Raw genomic sequence first — 20,850 nt, 5'->3', positions numbered from 1 at the left:
GAGGTGGGCATCCTCTGGCATCTCAAGCTCTAGCATGGGGTTAGCCCAAGCCTCTGAAACACACCACAGCTTGTTCCAGCTGGCTCTTGGCAGGCTCCCTCAAAGCTACCTTTCCTTCTTGACTTTGTGATCATTTGCTAGTCAAGCTGATGGTGTGCTGCCACCACCAGACGTGTTTTTCTGGTCCCAGCCTCTGAACCTGGCTCTCAGGTGTTAGCATTCACAATCATAGAATCATTCAGGTTGGAAAAGACCTCTAAGATCATCTTGTCCAACCTTTAACCTAGTACTAAAGTTGACCACTAAACTATGCTACTAAGTTCTACATCTACAAATTTTTTGATGACCTCCAGGGATAGCAACTCAACCACTTCCCTGGGCAGCCTATTCCAAGGCCACACAACCCTTTCAGTAAGGAAATTTCTCCTAACATCCAACCTAAACCTCTCCCGGTGCAACCTGAGGCTATTTCCCCTCATCTTATCACTTGGTGCTTGGGAGAAGAGACAGATCCCCACCTTGCTACAATCTCCTTTAAGGTAATTTTAAAGTACAGTGAGGTCTCCCCTGAGCTTTCTCCAAGCTAAACAACCCCAGTTCCCTCAGCTGTTCTTCACAGGACTTGTGCTCCAGGCCCTTCACCAACTTCGTAGCCCTTCTCTGGACACACTCCAGGGCCTTGATGTCCTTCTTGTAGTGAGGGACCCAAAGCTGAACACAGTACTCGAGGTGCAACCTCACCAGAGCAGAGTACAGGGGGACGATCACCTCCCTGGTCCTGCTGGCTACACTATTCCTGATACAAGCCAGGATGCTGTTGGCCTTGTCCACCTGAGCACACTGCTGGCTCATGTTCAGCCAATTATTGATCAATACCCCCAGCTGCCTTTCCACCAGGCAGCTTTCTACACACCACTGGTTACCAGCCTCCAGCTGGATTTAACTCCATTCACTGATTCTTTGGGCCCAGCCACCCAGTTTTTCATCCAACAAATCATACTCCCATCCAAGCCTTGAGCAGCCAGCTTCTTCAGGAGAATGCTGCAGGAAATGGTGTCAAAAGCCTAACTGAAGTCTAGGTAGGCCACATCCTCAGCCTTTCCTTCATCCACTGAGTGTGTCATTTTGTTGTAGAAGGAGATCAGGCTTGTCAAACAGGACCTGCCTTTGATAAGCTCATGCTGACTGGGCCTGGCTGTTCTGTAAGTGCTGCACGATGACACTCAATCTGCTCCATGAGCTTCCCCAGTACCGAGGTCAGACTGACAGGCCTGTAGTTTCCCAGATCCTCCTTCTGGCCCTTCTTGAAGATGGGCATCACATTTGCTAGCCACCAGTCAGAGTATTATGTCAGAGTAAGGGAAGTCGGCTCTCTGTGGTGGAACAGGCTGTCTGATCCACAGCACTGGAGGAGACCAGGATAATGCAGATCTTCCTGGAGAAGATCCTCCGTCTATGAAACTATTGTCTGCATTAGTCTAAAGCTGCTGCCTGTCTTCCTTCATCTGAGATTTGCAGCTAAAGATCTCCTGACATATCTTTGCTTCTTCCACATTCTTTGATCCAAGGGATAGGATATCTTCATGTTTCTCCATTGACTACAGCTTCAGTCACACTTTCAGTCTGGCTACAACCAGAGTTTATGGAATAGAAAACCAGAACAGACACAAATAGCTATATCATATATAACTCCTAAATGGATTTTCCACAGCTTATTTTCCTTAGCATGAAGTGACATTCTATCTTGTATAGGGGCTAAGACACTGCTGAACCTAATGGAGAAAGCCATAAGTAGACATCACTGTCAATGGAGAAGACTGAGACCATTTAGCTCATGACCAGTTAGTAGTACACAGAAATTTCACAGCACTGCTTATTCTGTCACCAGCACAGACAGGAATGGGATAACGCCATTAGGCTGGAGGGAACCAAAAAGTTTCAAAGTACTACAGGAGCCTTCCTAAGTAAGAATCAGACTTTCAGGTGCAAGCTTTCCCCCTGTTTAAACCATCAAAATGTTGAGTCTTGAAATTGGCAGTGGTATGCTGGGTTGTATGATGAAAGTTATGCCCTGGAAGTGTGCCTGTAAACAGTGCCCTGCTAGGTGTTAAGCTGCCCACCAGCAACGTCCTGCCATAGACTTTATTCTCTTCTAGATCCCATGTGCCCACTGAGGCTGGTCAACAAATAACCAAGGTGGCAGTCCTGATGCACATTGTCCCAAAGCAGTGAAAAGCCTCAGGCTTCCATTTGGCTGCAAATGAATGAGAAGCAGGTTTGCCTACCATCCAATACAGAGCTGAGAGCCAGCTCTGTGATGCTCACATCCAGCTCAAGAGATCTGCCAAATGACTGAGAGAGACGTGGTATATTAGTTCAAAGGGCTTGTGAAGAGAAGAACCAAAAGCATTTTAGGTTAGATCAGCTCAGCTGGAACAGGACTTCTACCCAAAACACCCACTGGAACATCTAGTGAGGGTGGTTGTTTACCTGTCTTATAACCTAAATTTCTGAGTATTCACTCTCATAGTTTCATTGCTGCTCCAGGAGACACAGCAGGAGAAAGATCCTACCTAAATGCATGACAGTTCTACAGTTTTTCTCTCAAATCCCAGCTTAAGAGGTCAGAAAACTTCCAAATGCAGTTACTTACCCAGTTCAGCTGGCAACTGCCAACAAGGTAAATGGAAAATCCACCCTCCCACCCCATAAATATTCTTTACTAAGCACTCTAACATAGCACCTCTTCCTGTAAACCTCTGACGTTGCCAAGTCTCATCTATGACAAGAGCATAGTTGCAGAAGTAGATTCTCCTAATAAGTTACTCTTGTGTTCTTAGTGAACTTCAGTATCAGGGAGTATTTTTTCAAGTGTGTCATGGAAAATGAGTTTCTTGCCATATTCCTTAATTGGATTGCATTTTAATTAACCATTTAGCCAATAATGGAAGACATTTACATTTTGGGATTTTCTGCCTCAAGAACAGCTCCTCCTTCCAGATCCCACTTTAAACCCATGGACATGAATCATGACATCACAGTCATTTCCATGGAAAGAAACTTGCATCACAACCTTTGTTGCGTTATCAAACAGAAGCAGCTGGGTAATGTGGGTGAATAATCCTGTTCTGTACATTCAGCAATAGCAAAATGAATACTGAAAATTACTAGCAAACTAAATAGCTACTTCTATAAATACTCTCTTTTCAAAAGTTCACCCTATTTTAAAAGCCACTTGTTAAACGCTGTTTAGTATATATTTAAAAACTGATGGATGAAGACCAAAGTCCTTGAAGCAAACACAGGAAAAATACCTCATAGCTAAGAGCAATATAAACTTCCTTAACAGTTTGTCTTGTCTGTATGCATTTTTTTGTTTTCCCATCAGCCATGAAAAGGCAGTTTACTCTATCACTACTGACTGCTTGGGCATTTTGTTTAAAATAAATACAAACAAGCATCCTACATGAGTTGCCACAGCACTTTCCACCACTGCCTTTCATTTCTCTCAACGTTGAGAGGCAACATTAGGCCCCTACAGAGATTTTGAGCCACCCATTTTTTCCATGAAGTGGAGACAAGCAGACAAGCGATAAGTAAATCAACCTAACTGGGGCCAAATGTAAAGCTGATACCAGTAAGCGCAAAAAAAAAATGAAAGAAAAAATAAATAAATAAAAAATCCCTTTCTGATCTGAGTTGGCTGGGTAATCAGGAAGGATATTCAACCAGCACGTTGTTATGACTGATAATAGCACTGCTAACAAGAGAGCCCAAGAGCATCTGGGCACCATGATACCACTCATTCTTGGAAAAGGTATTCTGCCCTACAAGTGGAAAAACTCAGTGCTACTGAAGCATGACCTTTCTTTGTGCCTAGATTATGAGGTAATTCATTCCAGGAATTAAGGCATACCATGCTTATTGGATACAAAATCTAAACCATAGCCAAATGATTTGTCACTGAAGGCAAATCTGTCTGCACGTGGAGAGAAAATGTGCACCAAGAAGCACTGAAAGCTTTGGAGGAGATTTTGGATAATAGAGCTATTCCCCCTCCTTCACACTGAAACAACTGAATGGAATCTGCTCCCCCTCTTCTCTCTTGAAAATATTAGAAATCATTACCAAAGCTTGGCTATTACATTCCCTGTGCTTAAAAGACCCTGTTTTCTTCTTCATGTGAAAAGAGCGTTGAATGCATCACATTTGCTGCTGATGAAACGCATTTGCCAGTTCTCTTAAATGCCAGCACAATTGCTTTAGCAGAATTAATAAGGGGGGTGGTAATCTGAACAGCCTTATTTTTGTCCTTAGCGTTCACCCCAAAAGGAAACGTGTTTCTTACTAATAATAGTGCAAGTGACAGAAAATACCAAGTACATGCAACTGCTCCCATTCACTTGCCAAAATGGATAATTCACATCAGGGCTCAAAAAAAGTAAAATAAACAGAACAACACCCCCAAGTAAACAAATTAACCCTTCCCCTCCTACTAGCAATTTCTCTAAACCGGAAGCTTGAATCTAAATATTTTGCCAGTGACCAGAGGGTGAGTTAAAGGGAAGAACAATGCTCATGTTTATATTCCCTGAGGACCATGTAAGAAACCACCCTGTCTGTCACATTCTTTTCTCCAGTCAACCATTAAGTGCACCCTGCCAGTGTAAAACAGACCTGTGTAGGAAACAGCTTATTCACACCCCAATTTTTTTTGAGCCATCCATTTTGGTAGTGCCCAATACCATTCTGACAGGCTCAAACAACCAGCAGTCATAAATTCACTTCCCTCCTGCTTCCCCCCCTGAGAAAATGTGCAGTTGGGCATGAAACCAGGGAAGCTTAATTAAAATTATTAATAAATGTCACAGTTTTTTTGTTTTGGTTCCTGATTTCTAAAGCTAGACGATGCACTCACAGTTGCACTTCTAGGGTTTTCTGTAACTGCAGCGACAAGGGATGACACTCTGTACACTCCCGCACTTCCAGTGGCTGAAGCTGTAGGGGGGAAACAATAGCGACTCGGTATCATACAGCTCCAGATGAAACTGAGATGTGGTAACTCTGGTGCCATACTGCTTCAAGCCCAGTGTGCCTAAATCACACACTCACACAAAAATAAATATATATATATATAGCATACAGCCTTCCAGGATGCTGGAAGTGAATGCCACAACTAATTCAAGGGAGCAGAATGGTCTGACATAGCTCAATGAGGGTCTATGCCTGTGTCTCATTAACAACTTGTCTCATTAGAAAACAATTCTCTGGCTGTGGAAACACAGTGGGTACGGGTGCCACCAGCAGAGCTGAGCTGAGCCCTTTTCTGAGACAGGCAGGGATAGATATTCCCTTAAAGTATCTATTTTACCCCAGCGGGGCTGACATAGGACCCTGGGCCATGGGCAGAGTTGGGGAAGACACAGGGGGTCTGGGCAGGGATGGGAAGGGCTGGTTGAGGTCTTGAGGCCATAACATAGTCTGGGACAGTCCAACAGCAGGATTTCTCTGAATATAGAAAGAAATAGAATAGTAGAAAGCATATAGACATTTGTATGTTTTACCATGCACACATAGACATCTAAAGATATATAAAGCCTTTCCTCTGTGCATCTATAGATACCCCTGTGTGAAAGAGAATTACTTCCTAAATAAATCCTGTGTTTAAAGGGCAGCAGTGGCTTGTAAAAAGTATACCAAATCCATACTGTTTGCTATGGGAAACAGTAGTCTGTGTCTTACCCTTTTGGCCACAGGGTCACACAGAGATATTGTAGTCCCTTTGTGTGATTATTTTCCTCCAGAGAGCAAAGGCTCTCTAAACCCTTAGGAGACTCTGGCTGAATACACTTAATACCAACCAACTGCTTAGCAGGCAGTTTCTGAAAATCCAGTTTTGACAGCCAGGACCTGAGAAAGCTGGTTTTCCCTTTCCTCCCCATCTGTGCTTTTGGGAGGCCAGGACATACACCAAGAGGAGGCCTTGCCAGCTACCAGGAGCTGGCCCACACTGAGCACCAGCAAGGTTTCTACCTGGTGTCCCCAGGGCTTTGGTGTGACAGGTTCACAGCCAGGCTCAGGCTCACTTCTCTGCTGCCCCGTTTGGTGGCTGGTCACTATCTCCACACTATTTCCCTCAGAGGCTCATTTTATTTGTGCAGTAGGGCCTCAAAACTGATCGTGGCACTGGTCTGGAGCCTTTAAATACTCTGGTTCCTATGATATAACTCCTATAGGAACTCTGCTTTTTTCTAGGAAGAACACACTAAAATAATGAAAGGAGTAGAGGCTTACTAATTAAAACTCTTGTCCTTGTTGAATTCATCTTAGTTAGTGAAAAGCATATCAACCAGTGGTGGGGAAAGAGATGGTCCAAATCCTTCCTCCTCTCCCTGCTTGGAAGGGGTCAGTCCAGGCAGTGCTCAAGCCTTCTCTTCTCTCCAGGCCACTTCAGAAGCACTTGGTTGGGATTTAATAATGTTTTCTTTAAATACTGTCCTATTTCTACATCTGCCTTGCACAACCAGGAGCTCCAGGCTCTTTTACTTGGCACACTTGGATCAACTCTCCCACAGGCCTGGAAAGGCCACTAGCAGACATTCAAAGGCAATGACTTGTGATGATACGCTCGCTCTGAGATATCTCTGGGACATCCCACACCTCAGTTTGAGTAAACAAAGGACAGAATAAACTGATGTTTCAACTGGTGTTGTAACACCTAGGCCTTGCAGGCCTGAACGGTGCTCTCAAGATTTGCATTCACTGTCTGACGGAGCAGTATCTCCACTCTGTCACAAATGGTCTGCCTTATTCCTTCACTGTTCAGTGGGTTCCAAGCACTGGCAAAAACAGGCTGATCTCCACAGTTGGCCTGATATTAGGACAAGTAGCGAGGATCTGTAATCTACAGAGCTAGAGACAGGCCTGTGGAAAAAATGCACTTTTCCTGTACGTGTTTGGAACAGCCAAGCACAACTGACAGTTTTCTGGGTGCCTCTCTTACACCAGCCTTGGTGTAAGGGCATGGATGAGGATGATTTGCTATGGTTGAGCAGCAATGAGGCAAGCTTACGGCCTAGGTAGTCACAGCAGAAGCGATACCTTACTAAGTAGTTTCTAAAAGACCAGACAAAGGCAAAATCCTAAATAGTGGGACTATTCCTAGCCTTGTTAGGCTCATGGTCATTCCCAGCTCATATTGCTAGTTAGTACAACAATTTCCATTGTCAACTGTGAAAGTACAGTATTCAAAGCCATGTTCTTATTTACAACTGAGAGTTTGAAATGTGTGAAAGTGCTAAGAAAAACAAAAGAAAACAATAGAAAACAACAACAACAACAAAAACCACATGCAAAATTAAAGCTCTGTGTTTTTTTTTTTTTTTTTTTTTTTTTTTTTTCCTGAGTTGCTGAGGATTTTTTAGTCTCTCTTTCATCTTCCTTCCCTTTCAAAGACGAGTCTATTTTTTGCTCTGTGTTGAAGACATTTGTTCGATGTGAAGTAGTGACATGGCTCCCTGGGTGGGCAGGTGTCAGCAAACCCAAAGAGCTGCTGTACAAACCAGGCTCTGCATGAAGACTTGCCACGTGTCTTGGGGAGCTGTCTCAGGGAGCAGCCATCTTCTGAGAGGAAAGTTTCCTCCTCTCCCCCTTTCTTTCACCATCCATATTTCAATGGGAGCCCTTTTCGCACAGTACTTATTTCTGACTCACACAAATCAGCTCCAAAACTTGAGTAATGCCAAAAATGGGCTATTCATATTCATTCATGCTCTTGTACGCATCTTTGCTCTCATAAAATGGAACATGTGTCTGATGAGCTTATTTAATTTCTAAATGTGTGGCTAGGAAGGATGGATAGAGTGTGCAAGATATAATGGTAGTACCACTGGAATAACACCAGTAAGGCATCTGCAAATAGAAACTTCCCAGTTTGCCTGACCTCTGCCAAGCTCTCTGCAGCCTGGTTTTAATGTGTGTAAGGAATGCTTCGGTGTAGATTTTATTGTCATGCCCTTTACAAAACACAGACACGTGCTCCCTTGCTTAATTCCCAAAATAACAATGCTGCTTGGTACAGAGATGACTCATTCCTAAGATGCCACTTGGCTTGCTGCTGTTCATTTCTTACAGGGAAGAAAACAGTTAAGGTCATCACCTCTGCTGTCAGGTAGAACCCCTTAGGGTCGGGGGCTGCTTGTGTACCCCCGTCTGCAGCAGGCTGTCTGCTGTGACTCACCCTGCACACAAAACTCTCAGGCAGCTCCTGTTCCACAACCCCTCTGGATAATGCTGTAGTGCAAATGCTCGGGGGAGCAAACCCGGGGAGCAAAAACTCGGGGGAGCACAGGGAATGTGCCCACCCAGATGGGCTGCACCAGGAGAAAGTCCCCCTGACAAGACCCCATACTCAAAGGGAAGATGCTCCCCACCTTCAGCAGAGCCACAATATCTCAGGACCTCACCCCTCAGCAGTGGCCTCTCTCCTGTCTTCTGCCCTGCCTGCCACATGCCAGGCTGCAGAGCTTTCTCAGATGCCCGAGAAGAAGGCACCTGGGAGGTGTGTCTAGCTAGCTTAGTCTGTCAGGGGGTGCCACATCTGCCACAGGGCACTGAAGAGCTCCATGGCGTTAGCTTACACCACAAAATGGCAATCTGTCTTCCCTCTGTTCCTTGTGTCTGCTCACTTTTCCTTTTTCCACCGAAGTGACAGCATTACATAAAATTCTGGTTGGTCTCTTTTTCAAAAAAAGTCAAGCTAGACAAACTTTCCCTCCTCCTCACCCTTTCCCTTCTTTTCTCTGTTTCCTTCCTTCTCCCCCTCCTTTTCCTGGGCACACAGAGATAAAAATTGTTGCTCAATCCCAGCTAAAGACAAGCACAGGAGAAACCTGAAAAAGCAAGAGCCCACTTTCTCTGTTGCTGTGATCCGGCAGGAAGCTCGAATAGGCAATCAGCTACATGGGCACCTTATCCTCGTGTCTGCAGAAAATGAGGGCAGCCCAGCAGGCTGGTTGGGTCACAGGGCCTGGGAAATGGCAGCAGCACCTGTCCATGTCGCTACTCTGGCTTATTTCATACACAAATTAAAAAAAAAAAAAAAAAAAAAAAAAAAAAAAAAAAAAAAAGGTTCAGAAGACTCCAGCATCCTCCTAACACTGCAGCACGACTGTGAAAATCAAGGCAGTGGATGGGCACCATAAACTATGCAACACTTCTTGTGGTAATGTTATACATACCTTCTGCTTCTTTTATGTCTCAAAAACCTCTCAGTATTAATAACCTTTTTAAAAATAGCCTTCAAGTTTATTTCTACATATGAGGAACAACACTGATACTTACTGAAGCTGTGGTTTCTGGTATTATTTTTATTTAAACCATCTCCCCCTTGCTTAAATCAGTAAGGATTCCAAGAACTAAAACATCAGTTGACACAGCAGACCTCTCTTCATGTGGTATTAATCACTAAACATGCACATGAGATACAGTGGTTAACTGGTCAGTCCTGAGACCTTTCTTTGAGACTTCTCTTTGGCAATGAGCAAGCATCCTAGGTAAGCTACTGTCTAGCTAGATATCAGTGCAGAAACCAGAATCCCTTTCATTTTTTTTCCATTTTTCTTTTAAAGAAAAAAGGAAAAAAAAAAAGGATATAATGCTTCCAGGTTTTGCAAGTGCGTTCCTTCCCCACGTCGCTGGCATGGTGTCCCCTGTATCACAGGGATATTTCTATTTCTGCTAAAAGTATGATGGGATTAAAGGGCAGAATTCAGGAATATCCTTACAGAATTATTTTGCAAATATGTATTCAGTGCTGTTAGTCTACTTCAAAGGTAAAAAAAAAAAAAAAAAAAAAAAGGAAAAAAAGGAAAAAGGGAAAGAGCTCTTCAGAAGTATTTTTGTGAACCTCGGGGATGAGTCATCTCTGGCAGAGGAGATTTAATGGGATGCAAAGAGGGGCTGACTCCACACCAAAGCAGGGAAATCACCACTCCTTCAGCATGATGGCTGTTTTTTTTTTAACACGGGCTCTCCGTAGCACCACAACAGGCCCCCCCATACATGATGGACTGACAGCCCTCTTTGATTCCAAGTGGTGTGCAGCCAACCTTGCTCATAAAATGGGCTGGGAGTATGAAAGTCATAGTGATGGGAATTCTCTGCTAGTTTGCGATGGATCCAGAAAGGTGCCTTTTTTTTTTTTTTTTTTTTTTTCTAATTCAGCTTCTCTGAGAAAAACACCCTCACCTTTCTTCATCAGGCATGGGAACTCAGTATCAGACAGAGCCATCTCTAATCTCTCAAGTACCTTTCAATCTGCTTGCCACAAGGGCACTGTGATTGCCCTCTATCTCCATGGCAGATAAAATAGCTCTGAGTTACACTTTCAGGGGTGTAGGTCAGTTCCCAGATATATCTAGACAGAAGCCTGTAATCACTCGAGTTTCTGTCTGAGTGCAAGCTGAGAACATGCTGCATTTCTTAAATCTACTTATTAACACGATAACTAATCTAATGGATGCCTTCAGATGTTTGAAAGCTAGAGGCAGGAGCAAGTATGCATGCACATCAGGACAGCTTCTACATTTTAAAACCAATTTGCTACTTGTCTAGAATTAAAAAGAGGATGACGAGTCCAGCTCTACAAAGAGTTTAATGTGAGATAGCAAACTGTAACCATGGCAGGCAGGACAGGGATCAGGAGGGCTGATATCTTCACTACTGCATACAGGATTTTCTGTCATGCTCTTAAATTCATTGACTGTATTTTTAAAATAATGTAATACCATCTGCCATTTTAATCTTAGCATAGAGATTTCTGTGGCAGATTTGCAAGAATCTATTCCGGTTCATTTTTCAATCAACAGGTAAAAGGAAAGACAATGTTTTCCCAGATACTCTTTCAATGCATCTGGCATTTGTAATAGGAAAATGCATATTCTAGAAAAAGCCCTGGTTTTGAGGTGTACTCAACAAAATTTTCCAGCATCTTTAGTCACTATCTCCACACTTAGAGTGTGAAGGAGGGTCCTCAGAGGCACTTCACCTTTCTCAGATTAAATTGCTACTTCCAAGGGTCATCTTTCTGTCATAAGCATTGCTTAAGTTGGATCTCGACCCCTTAAATATACAAATAGATATGAAAATGATTGACATTATGCAAATAGCCCAGTGAAGATTCAAATCCTCACAGAATGAGGTCCATGCATTGCAAAGCTCCTTTGGGTAGAAGCAGTGTCATCTTTCCTGCCCCAGGCACAGCTATACAGTGCCATATGAATAAACAATAAAGCAAAGCATGAGATCAGAGGAGTATAACAGAGCTCCGACACCTCAAGCTTGGATTACTTAAAAAACACGTCAGTTCTTGGCAAGGCTGACCTAACTCATGATCCTGAGAGCTCAATAAATTGAGTTCCACAGAGTTCACCATGTATTGCTTTTCTGATGAAAACTTCAGAAATCAAGGGTCTTTTTGCTCTACACAGCAGTCTACTTCTGACAGTATTGTATAAGCATTATGATTTCTCTTGCTTTTCTGAGCCAAGTTTCTCTCTATGCCCCGACCATGCTACGCACTGAGCTTTCCTCGGTTTTTGCTCTCCACCCCAGAGGAAGCTGTGTTTTCACAATGTATTATTAACGTGTGTATGTTGTTTGTGAACTACTCCAGTACCCTTCAGTAGGGATACACAATCTAAATGTAAAATAGCATTACTTTGATAAATAAGGGGAAGTCAAAACTCTGGTGTCTTTACTGTATGCATGAGATACACTGGGATGCTAAAAGCGATCCTCCTTGGCTTGTAAAACACTAGTACCTTGTAGTTTCTTCACCGAGATCAGAGGAACAAAGTCTGACTTCTAAATAACTTGTGCATGCAACTCTGCTGCGGGTCTGAGAAGTTCATCCCACAGCCACTTCAAAATGAATGACTGATTCAGTACTTAACGACAAGAAGAAATGCCCCAGTTAGGAAGCAAGGCTAGCCCATCAATCGACAGAAGGCTTACTAGGTGTTTTGTTGACTTGTGGCACACCAGTGTGAGAATGGGGGAGACAGAGGTGCAAAACCTGGAGTGCTTCATTGTCATGAACCAGGCATCTTGTGGCAAGATGGGTGCAGTTCCCTCCCCAGAGGAGATGTCAGGGGGAGGCAGCCATGACCCCACTCTGCTGACTGACTGGGGCAGCTGGTCAGTGAAATGCCTGCTAGACATTTGACGGCGAGAAGCACCTGCCAATAAATCAAAAGGGAGCTCCCAGCTAAATGAGGCTCAATGTAAATTCACACCTAGGGCTAACAGATGAGAGCTTCATTGCTCTTTCACACTTCGTGGCTCTGCCATGGCCAAACCAGCCGCCATGTCAGGAAATGCTGTAGCTGTGGAGGGAGCGCTAACCCAATGGCAGCAAGGAGAGGGACGTGGCCTGGGGTTTCTCTTTGCTTGCCTGAAGAAGCCCAAACAACCGTTCAGGCCTGAAGGAGGGCAGCACTCGATTACTGGCCATGGGCTGCCTCTCATCGCTATGAGGGGGGATTGAATTGTCTGCTTATGTGAGCAGCAGCAGCTTCCCCTTTGCCAGAAGGCCTCAGGGTCTGATCAATAGAAAAAGAAAATCACTTTTCAGGCCACTGGGGTAATGCAAGCTGCCAGTCAAAACCTCACAAACAAGGCTGCCCGCGTACCCTCACTGTCCAGGCGGCCCCAGGTCCCTTCCCTGTCCCCTGGTGCCTCCACCCATGCTGGAGAGTACCTCAGAGGTAGGTGGGCCTCAAAAGGCTGTCTGCACGCCCATCTTTGTTTGCTTTTAATCTCTGATTACAAAAATTAGGTGTTTGCTGACAGATTGCAAGTGAAGATACAGGGCTGTAGTTCCTTTGTCTGGGACATAGAGCAGTCAAGGAGAGTGTGATAGCAGGGAATGGCTGATGGATGAGCTACCGTGTGAACATCCTATGGCTGAGCTGTCATGGAATTAAGCATGGATGCTCTTGACATAAGCTGGGGAATCAGTTTGGATTTCTTTTCAAAATTAAATTAGAGATAACCAAAGCATGCTGTGCACAACCAGGTGTACCAGCGGGCATTTCTTGGTGTATACACAAATCCAGAAAGCTGCTATGGAAGAGACCACTGCCTTAGTTTCCCTTTTGCATTCACTGACTTCTTGACTGGAAGAAATCTCAACAAACTTCTTGTTTGGAAGGTTTTCCAGAAGTTTCAAACAGAAGAAGCTGAAAATAGTGCACAAAATGCCAGTGGCAAGAGGAAGTTGGGGATAACTGACTTTTTACTGATATGCTAGTATATCGACATTCTGGTTTGCTTTTTATATATGAATACACAATTGCATGCATGTGCACACATATGCACACATAAAGTGGATTAGATTCATTCTGGAGCTTTCAACAACAGCAGCTACACTTTTTACAAGTCACAGGCAGCCATATTCCCTTCAGAAGTCATCTGGTAGGAAAATATCAAAAGCAGAATGTGCAGGCTTTTAAAGAAATGTGTAGGAGCAAAACAAGCTTATTTCTGTTTTAATCCAAACTGAATCATATGTCTTATGTCAAAGCTATAAAAAACAAGGAAGGTAAAAGAGGTAATTCTTGTACTACAAACTTTTTTTTTTTTTTTTTTTTTTTAGTCTTGTATTAAAGTATTTCCTTCTCTTTAAACTAAAGAAACAACAAAAAAATGTCGATTCCTAGCAAGGTAATTCCACCGTTTTCCTACCATTAAGAAAAAACTAAGGAGGCACATCCTCTTCTGGTGTAGTCTGTTACAGCTCCTCAGGCTTCAAAGGAACTAGGACGATTTCCAACAATGGAGGACATGATCCTCATATCTTTACTAAGTGAAAAAACACCCTGGCTAAAACTATTTGGGAGAGGAAGTTTCTCTGGAGACAGCTAATAAAATACTTTCAGAGGTCTGCAAAGGGGATCAGTCAGTCTCTTTTTCCCGAGGAGGAGGAGGTGCTCCATGTCAGCCGCTGCCATTACTGCCCAGCAGGAGAAGTGCGGCAGCCCATGGCCCTGTTCCCAAAGCCCCAGAGGAGTGGCATGTGGGTCAGATGAGACCTTCTGCTGGCAGCAGCCACCATCTGTCCCCTTGGCCACCCCTGCCATTACGTAATGGCACATATCTGGTCGGCTGACCGGGAGGCCCTGGAGAAGGAGGGCTCCCAGATGGCAGTCTGCTGCCACCACAGACCTTACTACACTGCTCCCTCCACAAGGCTGGGAGCTTGGGGGAAGGACAAAGTCCAGAACTGTGCTGGGAAGTACAACACACTCTGCATGCACAAAATGTTCGTACAGGCTCAACATGTATCCTGCAATGGGGCAGAAGATGCTCCCCACTCTTCCCTGACACTGAAAGATGCCTGAGGTCTCCCTAGCCGTTCAGTCAGGCACCACAAAATTGGAGATGAGATTGGGCTAGTACACAAGGAGGATAAAAGACCTAAAAACCTCTGAGCAAGCTGAGAAGTTTCAAGTAGCCTTGGATCCATATGCAGATCAATGACCTTGGACACTAATGCACCTAGAAGGAAAATGTCTGGTCCAGAGAGGGTCTAGAGGGCATAAATTAGGATCCTGTCAGACACGTACCCCCACTGATACTAGGGACAGGTTCAGTGTCAGGAGGCTGGAAACCCTCTGCTCTCTTACAGGAAGGCACATCCATCCAAACAGTAGTAATCTGGTAGTACACCCTCCTGCCTGCTCAGTAGTTGCGTTGCTACCTGAGGCAGGACTTGCAATTTCTCTCTCCACTACTACAGATCAGAGTGAATCCACCCATTTCTCTTGACACAGTGTGATGGAAGATGAGAACAAATGCCAAGGAGGCAGGTAATGTTCCAACAGCATCAATGTTTTTACCTAGCCCTCTTCTCTTCTCAGAGGATACTGAGAGCTCTTTGCAGTATGGCTTCTGTCCATGGGTCCTGGCCCGTTATGGGGGCTCCTAGATGCAAGAACAGAAATTAATAAAATATATTTTCAAACAAACAAACAAAAAGCAGACGCACACAAAAACAGTGCTTGCAATTACCTCTTCTGGTTTCTTTCCTCCTCATACCTCTCACTCTTAGATTCTGCAGCAATAACAACAGCAGCAGAACTGAAGAGTGAATGGAATAATACTGAGAAATTCAGGTTATCTCTAGAAAATCTTCGCTGAACAGCCTGAAGTGGCCACATGGTTTTAGAGAAGGCAGGAGGATGTCACCTTCGCTCCAAGGCCAGGATTAATTGCCGGGCTGGATCCATTAACCCCATCTGAGCTGCACTTGTCTCCAAATCTCTCACTTTTGGGAACATTAAAATAATATCAAAGTAATATAAAAACTGTTATCAATCCAAGCCATGTTCATCAAGTGCTGGGAAACTATCACATGCCTTTGCACTAATTATGCTGGCTTCTTACCCTACCAAACTAGACTTTATTGAAGAGATTTAACCAGGTTCAAAACAAGTGAAAGATCATTTGGCAGACCACAAAACCGTGTATAATCGCTACCATAAGGAGGAAGACATTTCTGAGCTGCTGTCTATGTATTTATTTTTTGCATATGGAATCAGTCATTTTGTATGCTTGATAAAATCAAGGACAATTAAACTAAATTGAGCTTTAATTTCAAACTGAGGCATAAATCTATGGCTGAGCATTTCTTCCTGCAATGTCTGGAATTGCTAACCAGCAGCACAAGCTAAGCTCAAGTATCAGACAAGGTGGGAACAAGTTCACTGCTCATCAACAAGCAGACAATGATAAAGGTGTTGGAATACTTTGTGTTACTCTGAAAAGAAGATTTCAAACAAGACCTGGATTGCAGTCTGCTGTATATTTACGATGAGAAGCCGGACAATAAACATTTCAGGAGTTGGGGAGGGATAGGACAAAGTCAAAAGGAAACGACCGAGCTGATGAGGGATCCTACTGTTCTGGGCAAGAGGATAAATGAGCCCCATCAAAGGCTAGCCCTTGATATTCATGAACATCAACACTACCTGCAAGCTCAACATCACCTCTCTGAGCTGCACCACTCAGTGGGTAAATGATCCTTTTATTTGCAAAGGCACAACTGCAAACAATTGTTTTTAAACCCAGCCTCAAATCCAACTTTTGTATCTTTTACTGAAGACCTTTGCTCCTTTTTATGTCAAATGTATCTGCTTTTTGCAAGGTCTAGCTCTTCTCCTCTGAGTGGCTGGCATTTCCCTGTGAACTCACCGGACAATCAATTCTCCTGCAAAGTTTTCACATGCGGCAGACTGATTTCCATCCTTCTCCAGACCTCGGTTTGACTGCAGTTCTGAAAGTTCCCTGCTCCTGCATCTTTCAGGTCTGGCCCAATTGCTAGCTTGTACAAAGTGCTGCACCTCGGTGACTTGGATTTTGTGCCTCCCTCCCAAATCCTCAGATGACCTATGAGAAGAACAAAGCTTTTCCCAGCTGAGCAGATGGCTTGCAAGAGGATACTTGTTCAGGAAGGGCAGGCTGTGCTAATGACTTTTCCAAAGTCCCACTCTGTAGTTGCCAAGAACATAATTTCCAGAAGGAAAGGTGGTTTTAATCACACGGCACTAGCCTGAGTCAATGTGAAAAAAATGTAAAAATTTTATGGCTATACAGACGCTGATGAAGATGAGTTTCTAGAGGTTCTGGTTGGACAGGGTCCTCCAGAGCTGGGTTGAAAGGGGATGGCTTATGTTATCTGGAAAAGCCAAGTCAGTTGAGGCCAACAAGTCTAAGTGAATCATTTAATTAGACACCACACAGGGTCAGAGAAGGATTTTGATTCTGTCCAAACCTTCTCTTATCACATGAAGCTACAGAGTAGGAGATTACACAGCTTAGGGGGAAAAAAAAAATTAATATATCAAACTCTTTATTAAGTCTTTCTCTCCCTCATTTGTGAAAAATCCATCCAGGCACTCTGTAAGGCACAGTAGCTGGCCCCTCAGCAAGTCACTATTCAAACCCTCCCTATCCAGTGGCAGTCGCATTGCAGCAGAGGAGGTGTGAGATGTCCTACGAGAGTTTTGCAGAGCAGCTTACACAGGGAACTGTGGGTCCTACCGTTTGCTCCTCATCTCTAATGAACACTCACGTCTAGAACAAATAAAGCCTCCTCTTGTTAGTGATGGCTTTGAAAGAAAGATCAGCTATTAAGATGATTAAGATACAGCTCATGTACACCAAAACCTTCTAATGTCTATTTCCATCTACCTTTGAAAGTCACACTGCTACACAGAGGCAACCAAATGTCCTGGTTTAACCTCTTGCATAGTTATCGAATGAAAAGAAGGAACAGTGAGAAATTTGGCAAATCAAAGACTTTGCGAGAGGGTTCAGGGACATCAAAACAGCCTCTTCTCACATTCCGTCCTTGTGCGGGAGAACAGGAGGGAGGAAACAGCGCGTTCAGATCTTCACTCGGTTTAGGACTTGCTCCTATCATTTTCTGACAGCTTCTTCAGATATAACACAATTTGATCCACTTCACAGGTGTGACTTATTACCGGTTCTGTTTACTGGCACAGAGTACCAAGCAAAAAACTTCCCTACCCAGAGACCAGCTTCCTGCAATAACCCAGGGTACCAGCTCCAGCTCAATCTCTTGACAGCAGGAATCCCTTTTTTTTTCCCTATTTTTAATTTTTAGAAGGAGATGGGAATGTTATTTGAATGATTAGCTGCCCAATTACATCAGAGAACAGAACGTAAATAGGATTCACTTTCAAAACAGAGGTAGAACCAGCCACTTGGAATGAGCTGAAGGGGGGGGAGTAATTGTTTTGAAAAGAGACAAAACCATGCCAGTGAAATTGATAACCTGAATATCACAGAAATTCACAACTCCATGGAGTTGTTAAAAATGTTAAATTATGCACAGACGTGATTGAGAAATTACCCGAAGATTTGTTTAAGAAACATCAAAGCAGTTAAATTCAATCACATTTTGCCCGGGCCAGTATTCTCTTTCATTTTCAGCAAGTTTAGGGAATTAACGGCAGTATTGGCAAACATTTATTCAGATAAGTCTCTCTGCAGTGCTCCTGGTTACGGTGTGAAGACTCACTCACCGGATCCCAACTTACACACCAGTCTGTCTGCCCACCAGCATTTTGGAGTAGATCTCCGTGCTAAGGAAGTTACAGCAGCAGAAAATGCCAGCTCTCATATCCGATCACATGGACATCATGAAGCCGAATTCCTGAGAAGAGGAGGAGGATCCAAGCAAAGCTCGACCAGCTCTGCTGGATGTCTGGGAGCCCTTCTAAGCCTGTTTGCAATAATTCATACCTAGAGCTCAGCTGAGTGACCTTCCCTTCATAGCCACCTTGCTTGTGACAGCCTGACATCAGGTCATCAATGCCCTCATCCGAAACATGGCAATAGAAGGTCTTGTCCTCACTCCGCTCTGCTTTGGGCCATCTGTTATGTCTGGAGCAACTGAAGTTTCCTCAGTACTGAGCAAAGCAGAAGCAGGCAGTTTTGTGAGCCACCAGAAGTTTTGAGTTCCTATTTGGGGAAAGGCAGACATGGAAATGATGTAGGCATCACAGATATGAAGAAATGAGCCTGGATTCCTATTTGGCAAATTACAGCATTTTAAATATAAGGCTGGGAACGCAGATATTTTTAGTAAAACCATCTTCAAAATACCCCGGGCTCTGCATTTTTGCGTCCTTCAAGTCCTCGTGTCCTTGGGAAAAAGCAGGGGAAGATTTTGGTTTGTTACAGAGGGTGATCTTGTGCCATATCGCAGGAGCAGGGTCCAGCAGAGAGGAGCTCTAGGTTTTGCCACGGTTTGCCTGGTGGCCCTGGGGACATTGCTTATATAGCAGCTTATACAGCAGCTCCTGAGGCCTTTATCCCCACCTGTGAAACAGGACACGGAGTTTAACGTCTCACAGGGGCATAATCCACTGCCAGCAGCTGTGAGTACCTCTGTACCCCTAGGATGGGAGGCAGTCCAGAAGCACGCACTTTTCTTTAGGTATTATTGCCAATGAATGCATTCATGACACCAATTAGAGATTCTAAAAGACCCTTGGCTTGGAGCCCTTTGGGCTGTGATGGATGTTCACAAGGAGCTTGTGCAGACGCTATCTTTCAGATTTAATCTGCGTGTGCTCCGTGTGCACAGCCAGCGTGTGCTGCTGGGCGAGCTGCTGTCGCTGTCCCTGCACAGTCCCCATTCGTTTGTGAGACTAATTGTGGCATCCTGGGTGATGATTTGTTGATTAGTTAATGGCTGTCACTGAGCATACTGTATAGACATTAGCTGTCCCGTTTTAATGAGGAACAGAACTCTTTAACGTTCCTCTCCTGCCATTTTTTCATTTTAAATATGCAATTAAAAAGTGACAAATGCAGCCCTCAAAAGGGACTGGGCTAGACAGTCCCTGGAGGTCTCGTCCGACCTCACCTATTACGTGGCTCTGTGAAAATATCCTGGAGTCTTTAAGCAGCACTGGGGGGTGTTACAACCGTGTGTGAGTGGCTAGCTGAGCCATCTGCATGGCCAGCGACACGAACGGGACTGCTCTTACTTCATACAGCAGCAGAGGTGCCTCGCTTTGCTACAGAACGTGGACGTCTGAGCTCACCGGGTGCTGCTTCAGAGACGCTTGTCCTATGTCACTCATTACAATTTCACCCCCAAAGCAGGTAGAAAACGCCTTTCCTGACTTGCTACATTCCAGCTGCTCCCTCGTCTTCCTGAGAAAGAAGAAAGAACTTGGAAAGTTCTCTCTTAAAAAGATAAAAACTAAAAACGTTTGCTGCCACGTAACTTTATGTCAACACGATCATCTGCGTTTAACGGAGTTCGTTTTCTTCTAACAAGCCTGAACAAAACTTTCCATTATACCTGGGAAACAATATTGCTGGTGTGACTCAAGACAGTTTGGATGGCGTCCCATAGCCTAATAGAATAGGTGCAATCTTGTGTTGTAAGCCAGCCTTAGCTGGGCTCACAGCACCGATCACTTGCCTGAATGTCAGAATGAATCTTTCCACGAGACCACTAAAGTGCTTCGGCCAGGTAGCAGGCAGATAATGTGCCATGTCTGATATCGTTTCTTGCAGCGAACAACAGGAGCCCTTTGGATGTGAATTGAGTTCCATTGTCACTTAGAATCTGTCCAGGAACTTGAAAACAAGAGTCTTAACACTTCCAGCATCTGCACTCAAGTAATTTACACGGAATATCTCAAGCCATTTTGAAGGAGCTTCTACTAAAGCTAAAAAAAAAAATATGACTTATGTAAAGCGCAGGAGAAGTTTTCTGGATTCCACCTCCTCCAAGGTGCTACTCCAAAGAATAGCTGGTGTTTGAGGGACATCTTGACCTTGCATTGCCATTTTCTTTCTGCCCCCACCAACCATCCCTCACCCCACAGACCGCCTGGCCAGCATTTAGTTGGCAAACAGGACCTGGATTTTGCAAGAAGAACTATTCCATGACCACATACTGTGAAAATTAAGTTGATGTAAGTTTATTTCAAATTAATTTTCACAACTGTGAAAATAAAGTTCCAGTTCTTTCCACGTAAGGGAAGCTGGAAACGGTTGTTCTATGTGTGGCTCTACCCTCCCATTGCCACAGCGCTCCCTTTGTGGAGAGCTTTGCCCTGTGCCACGATGCGTCCCCATGGGATATGGGAGGAGGGCCATAGGACAGGGCAGCCGTGGTTGTTTCCATTGCGATATCCCCCCGCAACCAGCGGCAGGCATGACAAACATCCCGCACTCGCACAATGACTGCTTTATCCGGGTAGGACAGACTGGCCATGAACACGTCCCTTGCTGTAACTA

General features: G+C 44.2%; 1 long non-coding RNA gene across 1 annotated transcript; it reads right to left on the bottom strand.

Annotated features, from left to right (window-relative positions):
• Nucleotides 1-971: 971 nt before the first annotated feature.
• LOC118163450 lies at nt 972-18,945 on the bottom strand. Its single transcript, XR_004749060.1, has 3 exons — nt 18,936-18,945; nt 8,962-8,969; nt 972-1,111 (listed from the first exon to the last, which is right to left on the bottom strand). It is a non-coding gene; the product is annotated as an uncharacterized LOC118163450 (long non-coding RNA).
• Nucleotides 18,946-20,850: the final 1,905 nt, after the last annotated feature.

This window comes from Oxyura jamaicensis, chromosome 3, assembly GCF_011077185.1.
Source record: "Oxyura jamaicensis isolate SHBP4307 breed ruddy duck chromosome 3, BPBGC_Ojam_1.0, whole genome shotgun sequence".
Lineage (NCBI taxonomy): Eukaryota > Metazoa > Chordata > Aves > Anseriformes > Anatidae > Oxyura > Oxyura jamaicensis.
Note: the sequence above shows the minus strand (reverse complement) of the source record. Positions and strands in the feature narration are given on the sequence as shown.